Here is a 12064-nt window from a genome sequence, read left to right as displayed (position 1 = left end):
CGGTTCACTCAGCTTCTTGAATATGTAGGTTTATGTCTTTTGCCAAATTTTTAAGGTTTTCAGCCATAATTTCTTTGAGTCCATTTTTAGGCCTGCCTTCTTTCTCCTTTCCTTCCTGGACTTGGATGATATGAATGATAGATTTTTTTGGTTATGGTCCTACAGGTGCTTGACACTGATCATTTTTTTTTTCAGTCTGTTCTTTCTTTATTGTTCATATTGGGTAATTTCTGTTGTTCCTATCTTCAGGTTCACTGATTCTTTCCTCTGTCACTCTCATTCTGTGATTGAGCCTATCTGGTGAGTTTTAATTTGTATATTATCTGCCATTTCTTCGCTGAGACTTTCTATTTTTTCATTTGTTTAATGTGCTTGTTGAAACAGTTTTATGATAGCTGCTTTAAAATCCTTGTCAGATAATTCCAGCATCTGTGTCATTTTGGTGCTGGCATCAGTAACTGTCTTTTTCCCGTTTGGGTTGAGATTTTCCTTGTTCTTGGTATGATGAGTGATGGTGATTATATCCTGGATGTTTGGGGTGTTACGTTATAAGACTGTGGATCTTGCTTAAGTCTTCTGTTTTAATAGAACTCCTCTGACTCTCTGGCAGCAGGGAAGAGGAGGCACTCCCTCATTACTATGAGGTTGGGGAGGAAGTCCAGGTTCCTCATTGGCCTTTATTTACAGCCTGGGTGGGAGGGGTACCTTGTTACTGCTAGTGGTGTTGAAGTTCAGGTTCCCCTAGGTGATACTGTTATTTATATTGTTTTGTACTTGGTAAAATAACCTGAACAGTCCCTGAGCTGTGTATTCCTTAAATTTAGCTTATATTGTTGGTGCTACTTATATTTGATAATTTATTTAATGATATTTAAATTCTCAAATTAAGGACTAGGTCCTCTCTAATCACTAGCTTCCCTAAGATTGGTATGTGTTTACCATGAGCACACTGAATAAAAGATTTTATGTGAAGAAACAAGATTATAGTTTCCAGTTTATTAACTTTGAAAATTTATCTTTAAAAGGAGAGAAAAGCCTGGCTGTGCAAGGTTTCCATTTTTCCTATTAATAACATGCTAGATTTTATCAGACTTCTGTAACTTATTTTTAGGAGAGGTCAGTATATTAGAAATAGAATAAATGGATATGACTGGTGGCTTCAAAAATTTCAGTGGTAAAGTATTTCATTTCATTTACTAATTTAACAACTGTGGTTTTGGGTAGATAATGCAGATCTTGAGGATGATGCATTTGTCTTTAGAAAAATAGATTTTCAGGGTTCTTAATGGTCACCTGAGGTAGAGTAATGACAGTACTGAAGCCCAGGACTAGATCACTTACTAAGTAGGTGATCTTGGGAAAATCTCCAGAACTATAAAGGTTGACTTTTCTTCTCAGAAAAATGGATGTCATAATACCTAAATCAAAAGGTTGTTAAGAATATTAAATGAGGCAATATGCCTGAAAGCAATTTAACTGATAGATATTACACAAATATGAAAGATAGTTATCTAGTCAAGCTACTTCAAGCATGTGACTGATGGGTAAAGATAATGTACCTGATTCTGTATGATTTCTAGCTCTGTGTGCCAGTAGACCATGGGTTACACATATATTTTTAAAATGCTTTAAAAAGTTTTAATTATGAAAACCTTTCGAACACACAGTTAAGTATTTAACAAAAAGAATACCCATGCACTCATTATCCAGAACTAGCAAATGCCATATTTATTTGCTTCAGGTTCTTTTTTTTTTTAAAGAGAATGAAACATTAGGGATATAAGTAAAACCTTATTCTCTCATCCCTGAAATGGGTGTAGAACATTTCCATGCACATTTTTGTAGTATTATTGAATACATATATACTAAATAATGTATGAGAAATATATATATATAGCCATAAACAATGTAACTTGTTTTACATAATTTAAAATGTATATAAATGATTTTATACTGTTGCTATCCTTTTGCAAATGAAATTGGATATTTTTGAGATTTATCCATGTTGCTACTGTAGGTCTGATGCTGCAGAGTATTTCGTTTTAGTTTATCCATTCTTCTGTTGATGGACATTTAATTTTTTGCCTTGTGCTGACTGTGCTATAACCACCAACTGGCACATGCCTTTTACACATATTTGTAATCTCTAGGGGAATTACCTAGAAATGGAGCTGAGTTGCCAAATATGTCAACTTTACTCAGTATTGCCAAGTTACTCTTCAAAGCATTCATACCAGGTAACATCCCTGCACTAGGGCATCAAAGTTCTCATATCTTTATATCTTCTACATCTTCACCAATACTTGGCGGTATCATACTTTGAAAATTTTATCAATCTAATGTACAAGAAATATTTTGCTGTTACTTTTGTTTGTGTTGCTGATTACTTATGAGATCGAGCATCTTTTTATGCTGACAATCTAGATTTCCTTTTCTGTACATTCTCTCTTCATACCCTTTGTACATTTTTCTTTTGAGCTGTTTTATTCTTATTAATTTGTAGTCTATTTCATATACCTTTTGGGGGGTACATTTTATATACCAAAGTATATACCAATTCTTTATTATATGGGTTAAAAATATCTTCTCAATGTTTGGCTTGATTTTTAATTTTCCTTATGGTGACTTTTAAAAAAATAATTAATTAATTTTTGACTGCATTGGGTCTTTGTTGCTGTGTGTGGGCTTTCTCTAGTTGCTGCGAGCAGGGCTACTGTTCCTTGCGGTGCACAGGCTTCTCACTGCGGTGGCTTCTCTTGTTGCGGAGCACGGGCTCTAGGTGCACGGGCTTCAGTAGTTGTGGCACACGGGCTTCAGTAGTTGTGGTGCACGGGCTTAGTTGCTCTGCAGCACGTGGGACCTTCCTGGATCAGGGCTCGAACCCATGTCCCCTGCATTGGCAGGCGGATTCTTAACCACTGCGCCACCAGGGAAGTCCCTATGGTGACTTTTGAAGTAAACTATTGGTATATGTTTGAAAAATTGGAATGCTTTCAGTTTTCATTTTCAAAGATGATTTTAATGATAATATTTACACCCCTTGCTTTTGGACATGGTAGAGAGGGCTAGTGGGACTAATGTCTCTTTGAATGTTCCAGAATTTTATCCCTTTAATTAATATTTAGAGGATAAAGTTTTTATTTGTGGTGTAGATTTTTGGTCAGTGGAAATCTTTGGGCAGATTCTCAGTTCCTCAGCTCCAGTTCTTGAATTAGTGACTGTTGGGAAGTTTTATTTTGCTGTTTGCAGAGCCTCCTAAGCCCGCCAGTAAGATGGGCACATTCCTGTTGCATCAGCAACATCACCAAAGAGGAGCTCTCAGACCCTTAGAAAGAATGTTCTGTTGATCTGCTTACACTGATTTCTATACAGTGAATAATCTCGGTGCAATAAGCACTTTCTCCTTTCCCTCACCAGTCCTCTTGCTAACAAAATAACTTAATTGAGAAATTCAAACTGTTGGGGCAAGGGGGATTGAGTTGTGGCTGAGGCTCCTTGTGTATCTTTTGTGGTGCAATCAAGTAGCACTTATTCCCCAACTTTCCATAGCCACCCCGCCTAAACAAAACCCACCTAATCTCCCAAATCGCTTTGCAAAACAAAAGAACACACAGAAGGTCCAGAAACCGGGAGGACTGGGGCGGATGGTGAGTGTTGTGTGTGTGACACGCCCTCTCCTTTCCCTGCTCCTTGCGATTTACATGGAGCTGTTTGGAGATTATGTGTCTGTTTTAAAATCTGCGTGTGAAAGTGTGCTCCCAGGGCAAGGTTAGTTGTTCAGGCCATGTGGCACCTCTGTCTGTCGGATGGTGGTTCGTCCATAACTGAGGGTAAAGTTCTAGGTAGAAGTTAACAGCAATACTGGACTTGCAAATCCAGACCTTAAGGCAAGCATCCCGGCCTGGACTTTTCAGCCTTGCTTTTTTTTTTTCCTTCCCTTCCAGTTTTATTGAGATATAATTGACACTGTATCAGTTTAAGGTGTACAGCATAATGATGTGACTTACGTACACCATGAGATGATTACCGCAGTAGGTTTAGTGAACGTCCGCAATCTCATACAGATACAACATCAAAGAGATAGAAAAAATATTTTTCCCTTGCGATAAGAAGTCTTAGGATTTACTCTCTCAACACCTTTAATGTGTGACATACAGTGGTGTTAATTATATTTAGCATGTTGTACATCACATCCCCAGTACTTACTTATAACTGGAAGTTTGTGCCTTTGACCCCCTTCATCCTGTCCCCCTCTCCCCATCGTCCCCCCACACCCACAAATCTGATCTCTTTTTCTATGATTGATTGTCTTTGAAGTATAATTGACTTACAACACTATGTTAGTTTCTGGTGTACAACACAGTGATTCAGTATTTCTATACATTTTAAAGTGATCACCACCAGACTCACCTTTCTTAAGGGTAGTGGCCACGTGCTTTGCTCAATGCATGTTTGCCTTATTACACTTGTGAGCTATTTAGCGCAGTGAATGAGCCTCCCAACAGCACAGAGGGAAGCCAGCTACATGTCCTCTCGTTGGCTAAGCTTTGACATTTCTTCCTTCTCCCACTTACTGAATTCTTCCCTGGAATCAGCATTTGACACCAGTCACCATCTCTGTGTCACTTCTCCACTGTTTAGAAGTTTGGGGAAAACTTTAATAAAGAATATGTGAAAATAACCACTATCTTTTGTTCAGTTAGAAACTTTGTTTTCTCTACATCTACAGCCTAAGTTACTGCAACGGTGTGAGACACACACACACAGTACACACAGCACACCTATTTCAGGTGAGCAAATTGAGGCTCAGAGAGGTGAGGTGCAGTGCCTGGCCTAGTTAACGACAACACTAGGGCTCAATCAGGTCTTCTGCCTCCAAATCCCTTGTTCATTCCATTATTTGGCATTTGTTCAATGCCAAATAATGCCAAATAATGTGACCCCTAGTGATGGGGTCACTAGGCGGAGAGTAAGCTGCTACTATTGTGGTAGCTCTTCCATATACCACTTGGGGCTGTGTACTGAGGTTAGTCCTCTGCCCTTCATTCATTTGTTCATTCATTCATTCAAGCACTCAATTCATCATTCATTTAATATCTGAGTGTCTGTGAGAGCTAAGCGATGAGGATACAGTAATGGATAAAACAGAAACACCCTCTGCCCTCATGGAGCCTGTAGTAAAGTGGTGAAGAAAGACCACAGACAAGTCAATTTAATCAAGTGTAATGATGGGTATGACAGGAGAAGAGGGTCCTGTTTAAAAAGTCTTCTTTCCCTCTTCAAATAAAGGGAGAATAATTAATATCCATGTACTTTAAAGAACGTGGACCTCTTCAGATGTGAGACTCTTCTGCCTTTTTAAAATATGACATCGAGTATAGAGCCATAAGATGAACAAAGACGTCAGAATTTTAGAATCCTAGAGGTCATTTAGTTTGCCTCCTTGTAGCCAAACCGATAGGACTCTCCTTTCTTAGCCTCCTGAGAAGCAGATCCTAGACTCTCTAGGCTGTAGTTTCCCATGCTAGATAGCACCTAGCACAGAGGTGAATGATGAATTATTCTGTGTGTCTCTGGCTCAGAATCTTCTCCACACTTAATCTCCATCTAGATTCCTTTTAATGCTTCGGAATCACAGATCAGTGTAGATGAGCTTTGTTTGGCTATTTCTGGGATATGTGTTAGGAAAAGGAAAAAAAAAAACACCACAAAAACGCAACTTGCAGTTTAAAGAAAGAAAAATGAGTTTTACTTCCAAGAGAGCGTTTGCCATTTTCTTAATGCTTATTCTTCTTTGGAGAGCTCATTATTGAACAGAGCGTGACAGTAGTTTACTGAGGTGCATGTGTCGTGTCCGGGCCAGGGGATGAGTTAGAGCACTGATCAAGGCCAGAGCAGTGGGCAGAACTGTACCTGAATTACCTCCAGATAGTTGCCAAGCTATTCTGCTTTTTTAAAGACCTCCAGAGAGCATCCCCAATCGCCTCTAGTTTCCCTTTTCTGTGTTTAATAACCTTCGATGTCAGGAACGTCTTCCTCCTATTTAACCCAGTTTTCCCTTGCCACAGTTCAATCCCATTTCTCTTGTTGTCCTTGGTGGCGAAAGAATAGCAGGTTGTTATCTTCTCCATAGTATCCTTAATGTTCTTGAAGGGGCTGGGGAAGTTTTCCCTAAGCCTGCACTTCTCCCAGTGAAATAAACATACTCCTGTTTCCCCTCCCCGACCCCCCTTCTCCGGGGTCCTGTTTGGAAGTATAATCTCTGACACGTTGCTCTGAAGTACCTGGTCCAAAGAGTCACATCAGGCCTGTCTTGAGACATCCGTCGATTCCGTCTTTACTCAAAGAGCACGATCCTTGTCACCTCCTGGGCTATCCGTTCATTCGACGTGGCTGCGGTCTGTTGTCCCCCCTCCAGGTGTGAGGTGTGGAGGGGGCAGAGGCTGAAGGGGACGTGACGAGGAGTTCCCCTCTCTGACTCACACCTAGAGGGAGGGACCAGAATGCTTCTTGCCCCTCCTGGTCCTTCTGATAGTCTATGGATTGTGCCTGCTGGTTTCTCTTTTCCACAGAAATGTTTTATTCTGATTGACGCTTTGGTGCGTTTTGGATTTCCGTCGGCCTCGTCCCGAGAACAGTATGGTACATCAGTAAAGTTGGCGTTATCCTGTGACCCGCGCTCTCCTCACTCTGGATTCAGTTTTACAGATGCCGCAAGGGGAGTTGGAACATAAACTTTGCTATGTAAGTGATGAGTGAAGGTGTCTTTCCCATCAGATTCTGTACAGTCCTCATGAGGGGGGGTGAGATCGATTTCGTATCTCCCCAGCACGCAGCAGAAACGCCCGATGCGTTTTAAACAGACCTCGTGACTCTTGGTTGGTTGTCAAATGAGTTACTGGGAAATTGCCTTCATTTTGTGTTTTTAGGTTTCTGTCTCCTCACCCCTTCTACCTAAACATAAAAGCAGCTCCAAGCCTTCGCCCGGCTGCCGGTGCAGGCAGCCTCCCACCTCGGCTGCCAGGCGTTTAGCAGATGAAATAAAAATCTATTTATAGCTGGTCTCTGATGGAGTTCCTCCCTACCTGTGGTAGTGCTCCATCAGCAGGTGTACTGAACAGATGGACAGGGGTTTTCGTTTTTTTCAGTTCAATTAGATCAACTCTCTGGGTTCAGACCAGTACACTCCATTCCTCACTTAGTTTCTTCCTCTTGGCATTAAAATTTTTGAGCATGGCAAAACACGAATTAAGACCAGCAAGTAAAACGCATATAGCGCCTGCCTTTCAGATAAATACTTTGGCAGAGAGACCGCATTTGACATCAGATGAAAAATCAGTTTTAACCCCTTTCTTCCTAGTGCTCAACTTTATCATTATTTAAGTTAATATTTGGAGTGCTAAAATGCTGGAGTATAAACGCTTTCTTTTTTCTTACGATGTACTTTTAGCATTTGAACTTAACACATTTTGAAATATACTGTTTTTGAGGTAACACTTTGTCTCTGATAGTTCAGTGGATATTACAGAGAATTTTAATGAGAAGCTGAAGTCGCTGATTTCATGAAGCTCATTTGATATTTTATGTCATTGACAGTTGACTTGTCCAGGATAGTTAGTGATCCCATGGTAACATACAGTCCCAAACCAGCCTGAATGTGACCTTACCTAGCTCTGGGTTTACCGTCACCAGTCCGTGAAAGATAGGTCACCACAGCTTCTGGCTTCAGCATATCCGTAAGTCCCTTCTACTTACCAGGCTGGCCCCTGGTACGTTGTATCATCTCTCGTTCCCAGGATCCTAGATTTCCGTTCATTCCTGGCTCTCAGATGTAAGGCCAGCCTGACTGCCTTGTTCACAGACTTTACTGAGCTCCTGCCCGGGGCTGTGACGTTGCCTGCAACGAGGACCACGTGTCTGCCCCGCTTTGCTCCCTCAGCGCCATCAAAACGATGTAGTTAATATCCATTGGAAGCTGGGTTTGAAGCAAGCAAAATTTGGCCTATTTCAGTGTATTTTTTGTTCAGATTCTAATAGAAGCAGGTTCTCCCTCTCCCCCTCTCCCCCGCCCTCCATTTTATTTTACTCAATTCTTAATTATTTCTGGATGAGTTTTTCAAGGATATGCATTATCCAGATGTGTGGCTCATTCTCTAGGCTCTCTCCCATTTTACTGCTCACTAAGATTCATATCGGAGGGTGTCTGGAGCCAAAAAGAAATTGAAATAAGTCATTCTCACTGTTGGCTAGAAGTGAGGTGAGCAGTTTAGATAGGAGAACTGATATGAACAAGAGCCGCCACTTCTCACCCGTATCATTGTCTGATGCGTCCATCTGAAGATTCCCTTTAGTTGTGTTAATATGTGCTCATATTTGGATGATAACTGAAATGTTATCTAGCAAAACCACTTCTCTGATCCTTCCACATCCTTTGCAGAATCTGTGTCAAATGACTGTCTTGGTTTTCACAGTAAAGATCTCACTTTCTCCCTGGCTGGCTGACCTATGCAATCTTTGGTTATTCTGTTGAGCTGTGCTGCTGTGATCTTTCTTCCTATACTTTCACCTGCTGATACTCCTTTTACCTCTTGGGGTCATACAGAACAGAATCTAATTCCGACACATGGCAGCCTTTCACATCTTTGAAAAATGTCCCTCTGTATGCAACCATTTATATATGACATAATTTAGTTACATGGCTTTCCTCTAACCTGCTCCGGCTCAGCTACCTCTTTATTATGGAGTGTCCTCAGGAGAGCGACATCTTACCCAGGTGCAGTCTGACAAGTGCCGAGAGATCCGGACCATCGCTGTGCTCGTTAGAGGTTAAGCGAGTCTGATGGCTTCCTATTTGCTTGATTTGACTCAGTAGAGCCTCTTATTCCCCCAGCAGGACAACGGGGTCTCTGCCATACCCAGGGACAGGCGGGATGTTTCTGCTCTGTGACAGATTCACTTTGATCATTTGGGCCTGGCTTCAGTCACTCCTTGGTACCCACTCCATGGCCGTGTGATTATGGTGCGTGAATGTATGGCGAATGGTGTCAGATGGGTGCTGAATGACAAATTTGGGGCCGTCGTGAATGCTGATGTGGCCTGTGAATGTGACTCACCCACCTCCCCGCTGGCTCCTTCCCTCACTGCAGTGCCGCACCACTGCCTGTTTCCTTTCCCACAGGACCTCTGATCTTGTCTCCTTTTAAAGATGTTGCAAAAGCCCAAACAGTAGGATGCTAGGCTCTCAAAGTATATAAAATAGATCCCCAGATTGACTCCATTTATGATTTTTCCATCTTTTCTCCTGTAGTGAGTAGTGTCGTCATAGGGAGGGACCATCAGACAGGTTTTGGGGGGATTTTTCTTCATAGCATTAATGTACCATGGTTTATTTCCAAGGGGAAGGGTATGTGGTTGGGTTGGAAGTGTCTGAATGTGGGAATGCTCGGTCTCCCCAGAAGTACCTGGCACGTGGTAGTCACTCAGTATATATTTGTTGAATGAATGAATGCAGGAGCTTTGGTTCCACGCTGTTGCCACCATTGTTTCAAAAGCTGTTGTGCCACAAGAGTGGCAGAGTTTCCTCATTCGGGGCCTCCTGATGGGTCCCCACCTAATGACTGCACTTGGGTGGCTGTAGCATAAGGGTCTCTCAAATCTCTATTAATATGCCAAACCCCTAAGCTGTCTTAGGTGAAGCCATCTCACTCTTAGACAAATAGTTGCCTCATGTAGATTCAGTCATACTTAATGTACATCAAATAATATTCCTTCAACAGATATTTTTTGAGTATTTACCGTGTGCCAGAGCTGGGGGGTACAGTGGAGAGCAAAATATTCAGATGTCTGTCCTCAATATAGTGGGAAAACAGACCAAATGTATATTATGTGTGTGTCTGTGTGTGTGTGTAATGTATCGCTACAAACTGTAAAGGCCAAGTGCAGGGTGCTGTGAGGACATTTTATTTATTAAGCTACTACTATGTGCCAGGCATTTTGCTAAGTACTAAGATTAGACAGAGCAAGTATGTAAAAAAGAAAGAGAAATTTAATTAGATGTAGTTTGTCATCAGGAACTCAAAACCTAGCTGCAGAGAAATATAAACAATTATGATACCATGTAAGATGTCCTATGAGAAGTATTATGAGCAAAGAGTTACCCAAACACAGAGGTAGGAGTGACCACTTCTGTTCTGCAGTCAAATTGACATTTGAATTGGATCTTAGATGATGCGTAGAATTGCATCAAGTGTAGAAACCGGAAGGAAACATTCCAGTCAGGAAGCAGAAGCAAAGACACAGAGACAAAACTACTTGGGGTATCAGGCCTAACACACAGTCCTGTGTGGCTAGAGTATACATTGATGGGTGGAGTTCTAGACAGAGATGGTGTAGTTTGTTGAAGACCTTGCTGTACAAAGTTGGGATCCTTGCCGTGGAGGCAACATCAGATGCAGAGGATGTAAAAGAACACTATGTGAAATGTTATAATTTGAAAATCTTAGGTTAAATGGATGATTTACTAAGAAAATAGAAATTACCAAAATTGCCTTTAGAATAGGTAGAAGAACATAAGTAGATCAAGAACAAGTTAAGAAATTGAGAAAGCCATTAAGAAATTAGGCTCTAATGTGCCATTGGGATCTCACGTGGTTTTAAAAGCAAAGTGTATGAACAGAGAAGGCCTGGGTTATTTAAAATCTTCGAGAACACAGAGAAAGAAGGGAAATGTCCCTGTTCATGTTATTAGACTGGTATAATCTGTTAAGGGCAGTTAAAATAAAAGCCCAAATGAGATATTAGCAGTTTTTAAAGAGAACTTCTTTTAGTTCCTCTACGGAGCCAGTGCTGCGCTCATGAACTGTGTGTTTCACACACATCATCGCATTTAAGCCTCACGTTAGTGAGGTGCATAGTCTGTGATTAAAGAGGGGAAACTGAGATTTAGTGAGTGCTCCCTGCCTCTGAGTGTACAGCTTCTTATACCTAATGTTGTGTTGGTTGTCGTTTTTTTCTTGGTCAGGTTTGCCAGAAATTTGTCTGCTTTATTTTTCTTCTTGAAGACTCAGTTCTCAGTTTCATTTATTCATCCTAATAGATTTTTTCTTTCTCATTTGCATTTTGACTGTTCTAGAGAACAGTCAAAATTCATTAGTCAGTTCTGACACCTAAGTCCCAGCTTTTATCCACAATCCTAGACTGCCCCTTAATTTAAAAGAATAATTCACCACAATTAGGTAAAGTTTACTCCAGAAACACAAAGAGAGTTCCATATTAGGATAGCTAGTATTTTAATGGATCACATTAATTTGATAGAGAAGAAACTCTGTATGATCCTCCTGGTAGTTTCTCAAAGCCATTCGATTTAATTCAGCATCTACTTTTTCCTTAAAAAAAGAAACAACAGCTCTTTGTAAGTGAGATATAGAAAGTGACTTCTCTCACTTGATAGAGAGTATCTACAAAGAGCCATTAGCAGTGCCACTTATTTGTTGGTGAAAAAAAAGCATTCTTACTAAAGTCACGACAAGATAAAATGCCTGCTCTCACCATAGTTATTCAACCATGTTTTAGAAATTGTAGCCAATGCCATTAAACAGTATAAAGAAATAAATACAAATATTGGAAAGGAAACAAAAACATTATTTTCAGATATAACCATCTGGAAAGCTCATGCAAAGGTATTTATTGAGCATCTATTTTTTTTATTCTTTATTTTTTTATTTTTAAAACTATTTTTGGCCACACCACACGGCATGTGGGTCCACCATGTGCTAAGCTCCCTGTCTTGCAAAACTTATGATGTATTGGGGAGGACATTTAATTAAACATACAATTCCAATATAGTGTTTTAAATTCCACAATGGAGAAGACACAAAGTACTATGGGAACTATCCTGTAGCTGGGGTTATCTGTGCCTTGGGGGATTGGGGAAGTTTTTCTGTTCTTCAAACTTGCCAAGTTTATTCCTGCCTTTCACTCCTGCCATTCCCTCTGTCTAAAAGCTCTTTGCCTTGAACTTTTATGGTGGTCCCTTTGAATCACCCAGGTCTCAGCTCAGGTGTCT

General features: G+C 40.7%; 1 protein-coding gene across 14 annotated transcripts in view; it reads left to right on the top strand.

Moving 5' to 3' along the window:
• MSRA (methionine sulfoxide reductase A) overlaps window positions 1-12064 on the top strand; it is a 390059-nt gene that overhangs the window by 44656 nt on the left and 333339 nt on the right. Inside the window, exon 3 of one of the 14 annotated variants that reach the window (XM_028169186.2) lies at window positions 250-300. The exons of the other annotated variants lie outside the window; for them this stretch is intronic. The gene's annotated coding sequence lies outside the window, so the exon portion shown is untranslated. The remainder of the gene's footprint in view (window positions 1-249; window positions 301-12064) is intronic. 14 annotated transcript variants of the gene reach the window in all.

This window comes from Balaenoptera acutorostrata, chromosome 6 (assembly GCF_949987535.1).
Source record: "Balaenoptera acutorostrata chromosome 6, mBalAcu1.1, whole genome shotgun sequence".
NCBI lineage: Eukaryota > Metazoa > Chordata > Mammalia > Artiodactyla > Balaenopteridae > Balaenoptera > Balaenoptera acutorostrata.
This window is presented reverse-complemented; position numbering and strand designations above follow the sequence as displayed.